The sequence below is a fragment of the Lactuca saligna genome, chromosome 4 (assembly GCF_052625555.1).
Source record: "Lactuca saligna cultivar CGN05327 chromosome 4, ASM5262555v1, whole genome shotgun sequence".
Classification (NCBI taxonomy): Eukaryota; Viridiplantae; Streptophyta; class Magnoliopsida; order Asterales; family Asteraceae; genus Lactuca; species Lactuca saligna.
This window is the reverse complement of record NC_136420.1, coordinates 88,721,906-88,734,969: the sequence shown is the minus strand read 5'-3', so window position 1 is coordinate 88,734,969 and position 13,064 is coordinate 88,721,906.

Sequence of the window (13,064 nt, the reverse complement as noted above, 5' to 3'; positions counted from 1 at the left end):
CTGCTGTAACTGAAGAACCTGACACTTTGAAAATTCATTGTGGAAAAACAGATGTTAGTTTTAAAAATTATACTGCGTCAAGTCAGACAGTCGAGTCCTTATTTGAAACCCAATTAAAATTCAAAGATAATCAAAACAAGGGTCTAGGGTATGATAGTGTTCCTCCACCTTTCAATCATAACTACACATCCATTATGACACAAGAAGAAATTGACAAGGAGGCACATCTTCAATATGGAAAACCAGTTGGATTTGTGTCAGGAGGTATTCATGTTGAATATACTAATGTTTCTACTTCATGTGCAGGTAAAGTAGCAGAAGATGAGAACAAGGAGAACACTACTGAACAAACCAATGACTCCTTGAACTCAAAATATGTTGCTTCGAATTCTGTTACTCCTAACAAACCTGCCGTTGAGAAATACAGGCCTCCAATTCCAGTGCAACAGAGTGCTTGTTGCAAGTGTGCATGTGGGATCAATAAGAGACAAGGCATGGATACACCATCAGGGGTAGGAAGAAACAACTTCACAGTGAAGAAAAAGACATGTTTTCACTGTGGAACACCTGGACATATTGCTCGAAACTGTCCAAATCGTGCGTACGTTCCCTACTATGCATAAGGATGGAAAAATGCGCCAAGTGGGAGATACTTCAAATGAAACCCTTCCAGGTCACGTTCAGTCAATGGTGACTGGAACGTGAAGAAGCCCAAGAATCTGAATCCCAATGGAAAAAAAAGAAATGTCTGCCAAGAAGCCAAATCCAAGAGATGCTCCAGTGAAACAAAGATCGGCTAAGTCAAAGTCATCTCGAAGATCAGCTTCAAGTTCCAAATCAAGTGTCGAGGCACCCATCGGATAGAAAAAGAAATGGGTTAAACCCAACTACCAATGGGTACCAAAGGCTCAATCTCCTAATGACTCTAATATTTCTACATCTTCTGTTTGTCAGAAACAGGACATGTCATGGGAGAAAGTATCGTGTGTTGATGACAAAGGTCAACCTGGTTTCAAAATGGACTGGGTTCCAAAGACCAACTGATCTCACTCTGTTTCAGAGCAGCTATGGAGGCATATCATTAGATTTCAGTTTATTGATAGTGGTTGTTCCAGACACATGATAGGAGACATCTCTCAACTGTGCAACATTTTGACCTTTGCTTGAGAGTATGTGTCCTTTTGCGGGAAGGGAAGAAAGGAAGGGATCACTCATGGGGTTAGTACTTAACGATGTGAAGAATTTTAGGATCTGTTTTGAGATTACGCGTGCAGTTCTCAGACCTTCTGGATGCAAATTTATTCGGTGACTTACGGTATGAATTTTCTTCTCTATACTCCTGAGTTTTTCTTAAGCTGATTTGCTTTAAAGACTAATTTTTGTGTTAGGATAGTTTAAATTTGCGCATTTACTTTCGTTTCTCTCCTATGCACAAATTTAGGAGGAGAAATAAAAACAAAACAAAAATTAGAAAATTTTAATTTAAAAAAAAATCCAAAAACATTAGAAAACCAGAAAATCAAAAATATGGTGTTAATGGAATGTGCTTGCAGGAGACGTTTTGGGAAGTGATATAATCATGTGATAACAGGCAATCTGAATCTGTGTAAGGGAATGAATCTGAATTGTCTATGCTCTGTGCTCGATGCGCTGGTAGGCACAAAAGATTTTAAATGGGCTTGAGTAAGGAGAGTTGAACTTAATGAATTTAAGGACCTGCCAAACTTTGACCTAGTTAGATCCGTTTAGCCTGACATCACGACGCTCGGATAGGTTGAGCAGGGAGATATACATGGGAATCTATCGGCCACATTAAATAACCCGTATCTAGAACTATGGATTCACTTTTCCTCGATGTGCGGATTCTGTCCTTAATTCCGGTTAGATGGGGTGACTGGGGAATTCCGATAAACTAGGTCTGTAAAAGGTTATTTTCTTGCTTTCTATATGTTAGTCATACGTTGCCTCCTCTGTGTGATCAATAGATCCGACCTGGATTGTAACATATGCATCTCTATCTCTCTGGATCCTCTATCTATGCAATTCTTTCCATCTGTTAGCCATATACTGTATCCTCTGTGTGACTCAAAATCCGACCTGGTACACAGTATATACAATGTTCTCTTCTCAATCCCTCTGAAACTTCAGTTAGTCATATGTTTCATCCTTTGCGTGATTGGAAGAGATCCGACCTGGATGTACACCATATGCATTCTAAATCTATCTTCTCTCTTAGTAATTGTCTGCTCACCCGGTGTACGGAGTATTTTGGAAGTCCTTGATGGTTGGGGTATATCAGGAAGCGGGAAACACGTTCTAGTACAATTAAAAATGAACACATACAGGTTGTTTGTAGATCTCGCTGCTCAATTTTGGTGGACAACAATATCCCTGGTTGTAGTCAGTTAAATGGTCCCTAGAAATTCATCTAAGAATAAAGGATCACATTGTCTTGTCACCTATAGTATGTCCTAATTTTGTCACAATCTCTTGTGTTCAAGTGGACCACAATACCGACGATTGACCAGATCTATTCATGAAGGAATAGGTACTGATAAATGGATAAAGGTTGTCTAAAAACTTTGATCCCAAATCACTCTTAAAGTTAGCTATTATTTTTGTTTTTTTTTTAAATTTGATCATAGTGTTCTTCTACTTTAAATATTAGGGGAGAATTAAAAAAGAATCATAAAATTAAAAATTAAAAAAAAAATAGTGTTATTTCTGTTTTATTTTTTTTTCAGAAAATATGAAAAATCCAAAAATATTTGTTTATGTTTTAATTTGTGTGCTAAGTTTTCTTTTAGTTTTGTTTTGAAAAGTGATTTCAGGTATAGATGAAACTCATGGAGTTTGTGTCGAAAATTTCTGAGCCAAAGCTTCATCGGTGATCATCAAAGAATTCTCATTCAAAGGAGCAAGAAATGAAGATTATTCTTTCAGCATTCAATCTTTCAACCACAGAAGCAAGGTGAAGCTGAAATTGAATATTATATGATGGATTGTATTGAAGCCTCCTCAATCAATTTGCTGCTATCTATGAACCTATTGAAGTGATCCATAAAATTATTTCTCTCTGAAGTTCTCTCTGAGGATTCTCAAGCTGAAAGCGTCATCTTTCAAGAATCAGTACATCAAGCATCCTCACCCAATGTGCGTTCAATTCCAAATCTTGAAGAATTACCCAAGTGCTCAAGATGAAGTCATTCATTGAAGATAAATGTTGAAGCCAAGCTCTCGATGAAGATTTACAAGAAAAGCCAGCTACTTTTTAGGGGGAGTTTGTTGGGTTAATTAGGAAAAAAAAGCTATAAACCAAAGGGGGATTGTTATGTCAAAATATGGTTTATACTTTGCTTTTCAGGGCAATTATATTTTTATGTAATATTTTATGAGCTTACAGTCTAGTTTACAGTCAGGTGGGGTTTACGGTCAGTGTTTACGGTAGTAAACAGGTTTACATCCATAAACCCATTTACGACCCATGTTCACCAAGCCCATATTCCCTTGTATATATATAGGTGTTAGGGGTGAGAAGTAGAGATTGATGAAACACAAGGAGTGTACAGCCAAGAGAGAAACTAGAGAGAAGTTTTGTGTGTGTGAATCTTTTGTATCCGAATCTTCATTCTAATCAATTCATACATAGATTTATCATATTCTTCTTCTTCTCCTCTTCTATTTTATCTGACATCATCCGTTTGATTGGGATTCCTCACCATCAAACGGATCTGATTGATACACAAGCATTTTAGGGACTTACAATACATGTTATAGCACACATGATTGATCCAACGACAGAAGCATATGGAACTTGACTCATTTTTACTATCTTTACATTAGTGGTGTTACTCTGTATAGGCAGTTCTCCCTTCTTGGAATTTTCATACTAAAACGTTTTGGTACCTTATCATATGTACTTTGACTAAGTCCAATTAGCCTTCTACTCCTGTCTTTCAAAATCCTGAACCCTAGAATATAAGCAACCTCTCCTAGATCCTTCATAGCGAAACACCTTCCAAGCCAAGACTTAACTTCTTGCAAAGTTGGAATGCGCTTCCTATAAGAAGTATGTCATCAACATACAAAACCAGGAAGGTTACTATACTCCTACTAGCTTTAACATATACATAAGATTCATCTTCACTTCTAGAGAAACCAAACTATTTGACCTTCTCGTCACAGCAAATATTCCATCTGCGAGAAGCTTGTTTGAATCCATAAATTGATTTCTCAAGCTTACATGCTCTATTGGGATACTTTGCATCCATAAACCCCTCTAGCTTACATGCTCTATTGGAATACTTTGCATCCATAAATCCCTCTAGTGTACATTTCCATCCATGTCGATCTTCTTCTTGTAGATCCATTTGCACCCAACTATCTTACGACCTGTTACATTGCCAACAAAATTCCAAACTTGTTTGTCATACATGGACTTGATCTCGTTGTCCATCGCATGTTTCCAAACTTAATATGTGCTAACGAGGGAACCTTCCCTATCCACAATTCGTGAGGTGTTTTGGCAACCTTCTTTATTGGGACAAGATTAAGAATGTAGGCGGTAGTCTCTAAGGCATACCACCAGAAAGATATTGGAAGTGAAGATTGACTCATCATGGAACAAACCATGTCCAAAAAGGTTCAATTATGCCTCTCATCCACACCATTAAGTTGTGTTGTTCTAGGAGGAGTCAATTATGAAACTATTCCACATTCCTTGAGGTAGTCGTGGAACTCGATGCTAAGATACTCATTGCCTCTATCGGATCTAAGCATCTTTATCTTCCCGCCCAATTTATTATCGACTTCTTGTTTAAAGTCTTTGAGCTTTTCAAAGGTTTTTGGCTTATACTTGATTAAGTACATATACCCATATCTGCTATAATCCTCAGTAAAAGTCACATAGAATCGATTTGCATCCCTTGTGGTGGATCTGAAACGCCCCCACACATTTGTGTGTATAAGATCTAACAATCCTTTACCTCGTTCACAAGAACTAGCGAAAGGTGATTTTGTCATCTTACCTAGCAAACAAGACTCGCATGTATCATCTAACCTTAAGTCAAATGATTCCAACACTCTATCCTTTTAGAGTTGTGCCATGCATTTCTTGTTGACATGTCCTAGACGACAATTCCACAAGTATGCTTTGTCTATACCATTAGACGAATCAATTTGAAAAACACTATTTCCTAAATTTTCTACAATCATCACAGTTTCATACACATCATCACAAGGTAAAGATTCAAAATAAGACACACCATTTTTAAAAGCAAAAATAGATCCGTTCTCATCATTGAAAGAATATCTAAAACATTGTTTAAATAAAGCATGGTGAAATGATGTTTCATGTCATTTCTAACGAGTAGCAACAATTTTTCAAATCCAAACCTAACCTACAACTAAGCACTAAGTTATAAACTCCAATCTTGATAACAGGTGAAGATCTCTTACTTCTCATGATCAAGTTCATCCTTCCATGCTCCACATCCTCACTTCTTCTTAGCCCCTGCAAATCAAAACATATCTGAAACCCACAACATATATCAAGGAACCAATAATGATAATATGATAGTTATTAGATAAAATATTGTAAATACATGTAGAGGTTGGCTTCACCTTGCCATCCTTAATATCTTGCAAGTATTTCGGGCAGCTTCGTTCCCAATTCCACTTGTCATTGTAGTAAAAGAAAATGGTCTCCTTTGGGTTAGAAACAGTGGAGCATCAGAACTAGACTTTCCTTTGGATCCACAACTAGATGTCCCAGATTGGGACTTTCCCTTCCATTTTAGTTTAGGAGGACCTTTTCGCTTTTTCCCTTTCCCTTGACCAATGGCTAGAACAGGAGCAGCATCAGGAATGGAGGCAACACCTTTTCCTTTTGATTCCTGCTTCAGCTGTTCGCAAGAGGTTGTGCAATTGTCATAAAGTAGTTTCATTGTTGTTTAAATGATAGGTCAATATGAACTGATCATAACAACTTTGCAAAGAGTTCAACACTATCTTGATTGCCAACTCTTCAACAAAATGCACATTCAGCTTGATGAGCCTATCCAATTATCATTACATTCCTGAAACATGGTTGCTTACAAACTCACCATCCTTTATCTTGTACACCATGAGGAACTTTACCACCTTGTACTTCTCTTGACAAGCTCGCTTATGGTACTTTTCCATAAGGTTCTTGTTCATCTCGTACAACTAGTAATCCTCATAGTGTCTCTGAAATTTTGGAATCATTATAGACACAATGATGCAAGCAAACTTTGTTGCATTGCATCCTTGTAGTGTTTTTTTGTTGGCAGCTATTTCTTTAGGAGTAGCCTTCATTTCATCGATCTCATCGATTGGTTTCTCGAGGACATAATCCTAATCCTCAAAACAAAGTGCCATTTTGCTGTTGTGTATCCATTCGTTGTAGTTGGTGCCATTCAATTTCATCTTTGCATGGATCTTCAATAGAGAGAAGTTGTTTTCGTTATTGGAGGAGGAACCAGAAGCATCGGTATGAGCAGACATCTGAAAGAGTAGAAAGGAAAGTTTTATTTAGATAAGAACAATCCATAATATAACATCGAAATGAAATATCAAGGCTATGATCCAACTAAATAATTTACAACTTAGAAAAAGGAGTGTCGTAATATAACTGTAAATTATATAATGGTAGGTAAATGAAGATTTATCGATTCCACCACGAAAAAAAAATCTAAACAAATTAGGTTATTAATGAAATTCCTAGAGCTTTTGAGATTCATTGAACTATTCAATGGCATGTTTAATCTCGATTATGCTACTCCTTTTGTAACTGGGATACCGAGCATCACAAACTAGATGTGAATAACCATGCAAATTAGTTTGGTACTTTCGATGTCATTTATCATCTCATTTTAATGTGTTGGTTAGCAACACGAGCTTCATTCAATGATAATTTAGGAGACACCCATTGTCACTCTTTATTACTCCCTATTAGTGTGTCGGTTAACCACACACACTCCACTAACGACCAATAAAGTGCAATGTGCAATTTCATGGGTTAGCATACAATTTCATATTTTTCCTAAAGTAACTAAGATTGGGAATTTTGTAAAAATAGGTTTCGTTAATTCATAATTCATTATACTTATTAATGAGAATTAGTTTATCCTATCAAATCTATTCAGCTAACAACCCTCCACCAATCAAGGAAGAGGTGGGTGAGAGTGGACACCCATTAAATCACCATTTTATAGGCAATTTTCTTATACCCCCCTTATAAATCGACTTCGTGAATAAGGTGTACTAGCGGTTCGACATACTCGGTCTTATATATATATATATATATATATATATATATATATATATATATATATATATATATATATATATATATATATATATTAAACCTTTAATGTTACGTATATTATAAGGGTGTAGTTTTAAAACTTTTCAAAAATAATGTAGGTTAAATTCTAATTTTGAAAATTAATAAATTATTTTTTAATTTTAAAATTTAAGCTAATTATGAATTCAAGATAAGGATATCAGATTACTGATTAAAATATTCAATTTTATCCAATTACAACAATATTAAGGTAATGATCCTAATCAATCCATGAGATAATTAATGAAACCAAATTTTTAGGATCTAACAACTCAACACGTCGTTGTGAACAATCACCACGTCGTGTTGGGTCGATTTCATAGGTCAACATGCCGTGTTGGAAGAACACTACAGTGTGTTTGATGAACATAATGACGATTCTGTTTTCTCCTCCTTATTCAAGTTCAACAATTGTATCAATTCAATAGAAAAGTAAACCTATGTTCTAATACCACTGACGGGTTTTTGAGCAAAACAAACAATCATATGTATGCATGCAACCCTAAATAATTTGATCTATGTTTTATCTAATTGAACATACAACTTGAACAACAAAACAAAAAACCCTAGCATGCTTCTATAATTTTGAAATTCACAGGTTAGGATTAGATTATCAAACCTTGATCACTATATAGCAATAGCAATCTAAATCCTTGTGTTGTTGAAAACCTTGAGCGCAAGCGTCACAGTTGTCACGCCTCTAGTGGCTCATACCCAATACTAGCAAGGAAGAATGATTGATAAGGAGGAGGGAGGTTGCAAATTTTGGATGGAACTCTTCAAGAACAAGTGGCTGAAAATCATAGGGTATCAACCTTATTTATAGTGCAGTCGAGAAACCCTGGATAAGCTCAAATCCAAGATTATCTTAAATCGAGTAGTTATCCACTTTCCTGATTATCCATTAAATACTATTCTAGAAACTCTAAGGCATATGAAAATTGTGCATAGCCTATGGAGGGTTCTAGATTGCCTCTTGCTCAACTATTAATTACAATTCAGGCCCTGCACTTTTTAGTTAATTCTTTTAATCCTAAAATTAATTCCAATTAATTTATAATTAAATATTACTATTTCTAATTAATATATTATTCTCATAATATATTAATAAATTACTTATTTCAATTTATTAATCAAATTAATAAATCAACCTTCTCTAGACAAAAATCATCATGTATGGTTGCTAGTGTTGAGGGCAACCCAAAAGGACTGTGATACTATCAATTTAACTATATATCGATTATAGTTATGGGATTAGACACCTAATCCAACACTTACTCCCTGAATTTGGCGGTAATCCCTTCCATAGTCTTTATAGTCTGCCCAAGGTCCTCGAAGTCCCACACCATCTACTGCACCTCAATATCCGTTGTAAACTGCATCTAAAACCTCTGATCGAAGTCCTCCCATGTCATCATTTCCACTCTTGATGTCGATACAGCTCGAGTAACCTCATTACACCAATCTCATGCTCTGTCCCTCAATAGGCAAGACACAAATCCCATCTTTTCCCCCTTAGATTCTACATATCAGCGATCCAACAATGGTTAGTGATGTGGTCCTTAACCCCAAAGAACTTAGGAGCCCCACAAGCATTGAACTCCCGAAATGAGGGAGTTCGAGCTCCAATCTAACCTGCAACAATCTCAACTCAAAAGTCCTGAGCCTCTCATCCTACAACTCCATAATCCCCTCCTTGATGGCACCGAACAATACAGGGGTAGCATCCAAAATACAACGAGTAACCTCATCAAATATAAACTCGTACATCCTCTCAATAATTAGTTCAACACTAGAACCAGACACTAAACCAGAACCCAAACTTGAACCTCCTTGAGTAATCATTACCGTCCTCAAACTGAAATACAACATATTAACAATAAGATATGACCCGAGGGAAAAATTCCAGAAACACAGGCCTCCTTAGACTTGTCAGGTTTGTTCTTGTCTCGGGTACAGATCTTGTGCTTCCAGTAGTACGGGGCCAATACTACCTTCTACACCTACCTGTACCTTCCTCAAGGTTTCCATAAAGTTAACACACTATAACCATAAAAAAAACTTATGCTTTATAACATACATATCCTAGACTCTCCTAGGAACTCTCTCACCACTCACAATACCAAGAACCTCAATCAACACCGTTGGTTGCCTTATGCATGCAAGTTATACACAAAATAGGATCATATAAACTGTTAAATGAAGATTCTACCCTAATTACACAACCAAATAACGAGCAGGAAATAAAGATAAATCGATCATTCTAGAGATATACAATCCTAATCATATACAAATTTGAAAGCATACACTTAGCAAATAAATGAGCCGATGTCAATTCCAAGTAATACATGACATCAACTTCTATTGGGCTATAAGGCATCACACAAATCAGGCAAATCTATCATATATTTATGAATGTATCCTTAGCCCTAATCTAGCATGCAATTCTCATATCAAATACACTAATCATAACACATAATTATGGTTAACTTGGGAACCACTTACTTGAGTTCAGCTAATCGCACGCATCACACCCCTGTCCTTTTTTATAAAACCATTTTAGAAGTTTAAATTTTTATTTTCTTAAGAAAATTATCATTTCCTGAATTTGAGTTATGACACACCCGTAAGTTTTCCCGAATCCCTCAAACCAATGCTCTAATACCAACTTGTAACGTCCCCAAATAGTAATAAAAATTCTCATTTAAGATTCATTCAAATCATTCATTAATTATTCAAAACCCATACAAATCATAGAATTAAATAATCAGAGTACAAATTTTCTCAAATGCAAAAACCATGAGGGGGGATGTTGTATGATCACATCGGGCCCTTCCCTTTGGAACTAGAAGTACCTGAAACCATATGCACAAACAATAAGTATAACGCTTTGTGAGTTCCCTAAGTACCAAATACCATACATGAAAGGAGATAAATGTTATGGGCCAAATCATAGTCTTTCCATTCAGTGCTAAGGGCCGAATCTCAGTCTTTCATATATATGCCAGGGGCCAAATACTGGTCTTTCATATAACTGTCAGAGGCCAAATCCTATTCCTTCACACAAATTCTAGGGGCAGATCCTAGTCTTCCATATAATCATCAGACGATATCTAAAAATTTTCACAACAAACAATTGTTGGGTTTTGAGCAATCTAACACTTCCTAAGTGTGCATGCAACCCTAATAAACCTTGGATCTATGTTTGTCTAAATACATGCAAAATAATAATTTTCCAAGGTTCATAACCTATCTAACATGGCATGGGGTACTTTTAAACATAAAAGAATTAGATGAGATTACATACCTTTTTGATGTGTTTGATTCTTAAGGAGTTTGAGGGCCAAGCACCAATACTGTAAATGCCTCAAATGGAATCACAAATCACCACAAACTCTTGGAAAACTTTGAGAGAGTGTATACACACTATAAAATCGGCCACACACAAACACACACACTAGTGGCTATTTCATGCAACATAAGCATGCTTATATAGTGTGCATGGTTAGGGTGAAACCCTAATAACCCATGACCTTTCCTTTTCCAAGGATCCATGGGTTAAAAGATCCATGGATCATCCATGGACTTCCATACAAGCCTAGCCCATTAACAAATGAGTGTTAGCCCACACCATATAAAACCAATATCCCACAATCTAATTAGTCTTCCTTTTAATCTCTAAATTAATCCATAATTAATTTAAGACTAAGACTAATTAAATAACATGACTTCATATTAATATATTATAACTTATAATATATTAATAATCATATGTGTATAACTCTAATAAAATTATCCATAAATAGTTTGGATGAAATGCAACCCAAATGGACCATGTCGGGTCGGGTCAAGTACATACCAAATAAGTTATGGACTTAGACACCTTATCCAACAGACTCCTACTTGGATAAGTCTAATAACTGTATTTGCCTATTACTTCAGGAACCAACCAGCAATCATAGCTCTCGAAAACTCTGTTGAACTATGAAGCACCATTTTATGATAAGTGATCATACAATCCTCTGTTCTCATGATATCAGCCGGACAAACACATGGAACTATGTCTTGCTTATTGTATGGCAGTTGTTTCTCGATTTCCGATTTGTTTGACAAAGAACTCAACTGAACACATCAATTTAGTTCTGACTGGGCCCGGTACATGGGTCAACACAAAATCATCGAGAGCCCCATATATCGCTTCTATTTCTAGAAGGAGCAAATAAACTTCGACTCATATACTTGTTCTACTACTTGTTGAATTGTACACAAAGGCACGTTTTATAACATCAAGTTACTGATGCATTTACGTGCAATCAATGCACAACCAACTCATAGGTAACAACTCATATCTCTAGGTTTGAAGACTTATATGATATTACCGTCTCACGATCACTCGAGATAAATTCCATGAAGTGATACAAGTGAGCGTGGGTTTATTCCAATACTCATAACTTATGAGTACTCATGAACGTTGTAGCAACCATTGCCATGTCTAAACACTTTTAGCCATCTACAAACCCAATTCATGAAAATCTTGATTCATACCTACTTCCGACGTATGACTGATTGTGGAGGTTTGAATAAATTAATTATTCTGGAAGTCAAAACATGCAAAGCTGAAACAATTGTAAATAATTGACAATGACAGCAACACCTTACTCATAAATAAATCACAATTTTATTCATCATCAAATGTCGATTACATTTTACAAGTTTCAGAGAATCTACCTAATCTGTAAAACTAATATCGTCTCTCAGCCCGATGCGCCTCGCATGCTGAAAATGCTTAGCCCTCGTCAGTCCATTTGTAAAGGGATCCACAGGGTTCTCATCTGACGATATCCTCTTTGCCACGAGGAGTCCTTCTTCTATCTTGTGTCTTATGAAGTGATATTTTCTGTAAATGTGTCGGGATCTTCCATGATCTCTCGGTTCTTTAGCTAAAGCAACCGCACTATTGTTGTCACATAAAATTTCCATCGGCTCCTTAATAGCTGGCACAACTCCAAGGTCTCCGATGAAGTTCTTCAGCCATATCGCCTCCTTCGCTGCTTCACTCGCTGTTATATACTCTGATACACAAGTCGAATCAGCCACTGTCTCCTGCTTGGAACTCTTCCAAGAGATTGCCCCTCCATTTAAGGTAAAGACCCAGCCCGACTGAGAGCGAAAGTTATCCATATCAGTCTAAAAACTAACATCACTATACCCTAATACTCTCAAGTCATCACTCCCACCAAAGGTAAGGATCCAATCCTTAGTCCTCCGCAGGTACTTGAGAATGTTCTTTACCGCAGTCCAATGAGCCTTGCCAGGGTTCCCTTAATACCTGCTGACCATGCTCAAAGCAAAAGCCACATCAGGATGGGTACAAGTCATAACATACATGATCGAGCCAACAGCGGAAGCATACGGTAATTGGCTCATCTCAGCTATCTATGCCTCTGTACTCGGACTCTGAGTCTTACTCAGCTTGGTATTGCTTTGAATCGGTAAATCTCCTTTCTTGGAATTCTGCATGTTGAACCTTTTCAACACCTTATCCAAGTAGGTACTCTGACTAAGTCCAATTAATCTTTTACTCCTTTCTCTTAATATCCTTATCCCTAGGATATAGGCAGCTTCCCCTAGGTCCTTCATAGCAAAGCACTTCCTAAGCCAGTACTTAACCTCCTGCAAGGTTGGGATGCCATTTCTA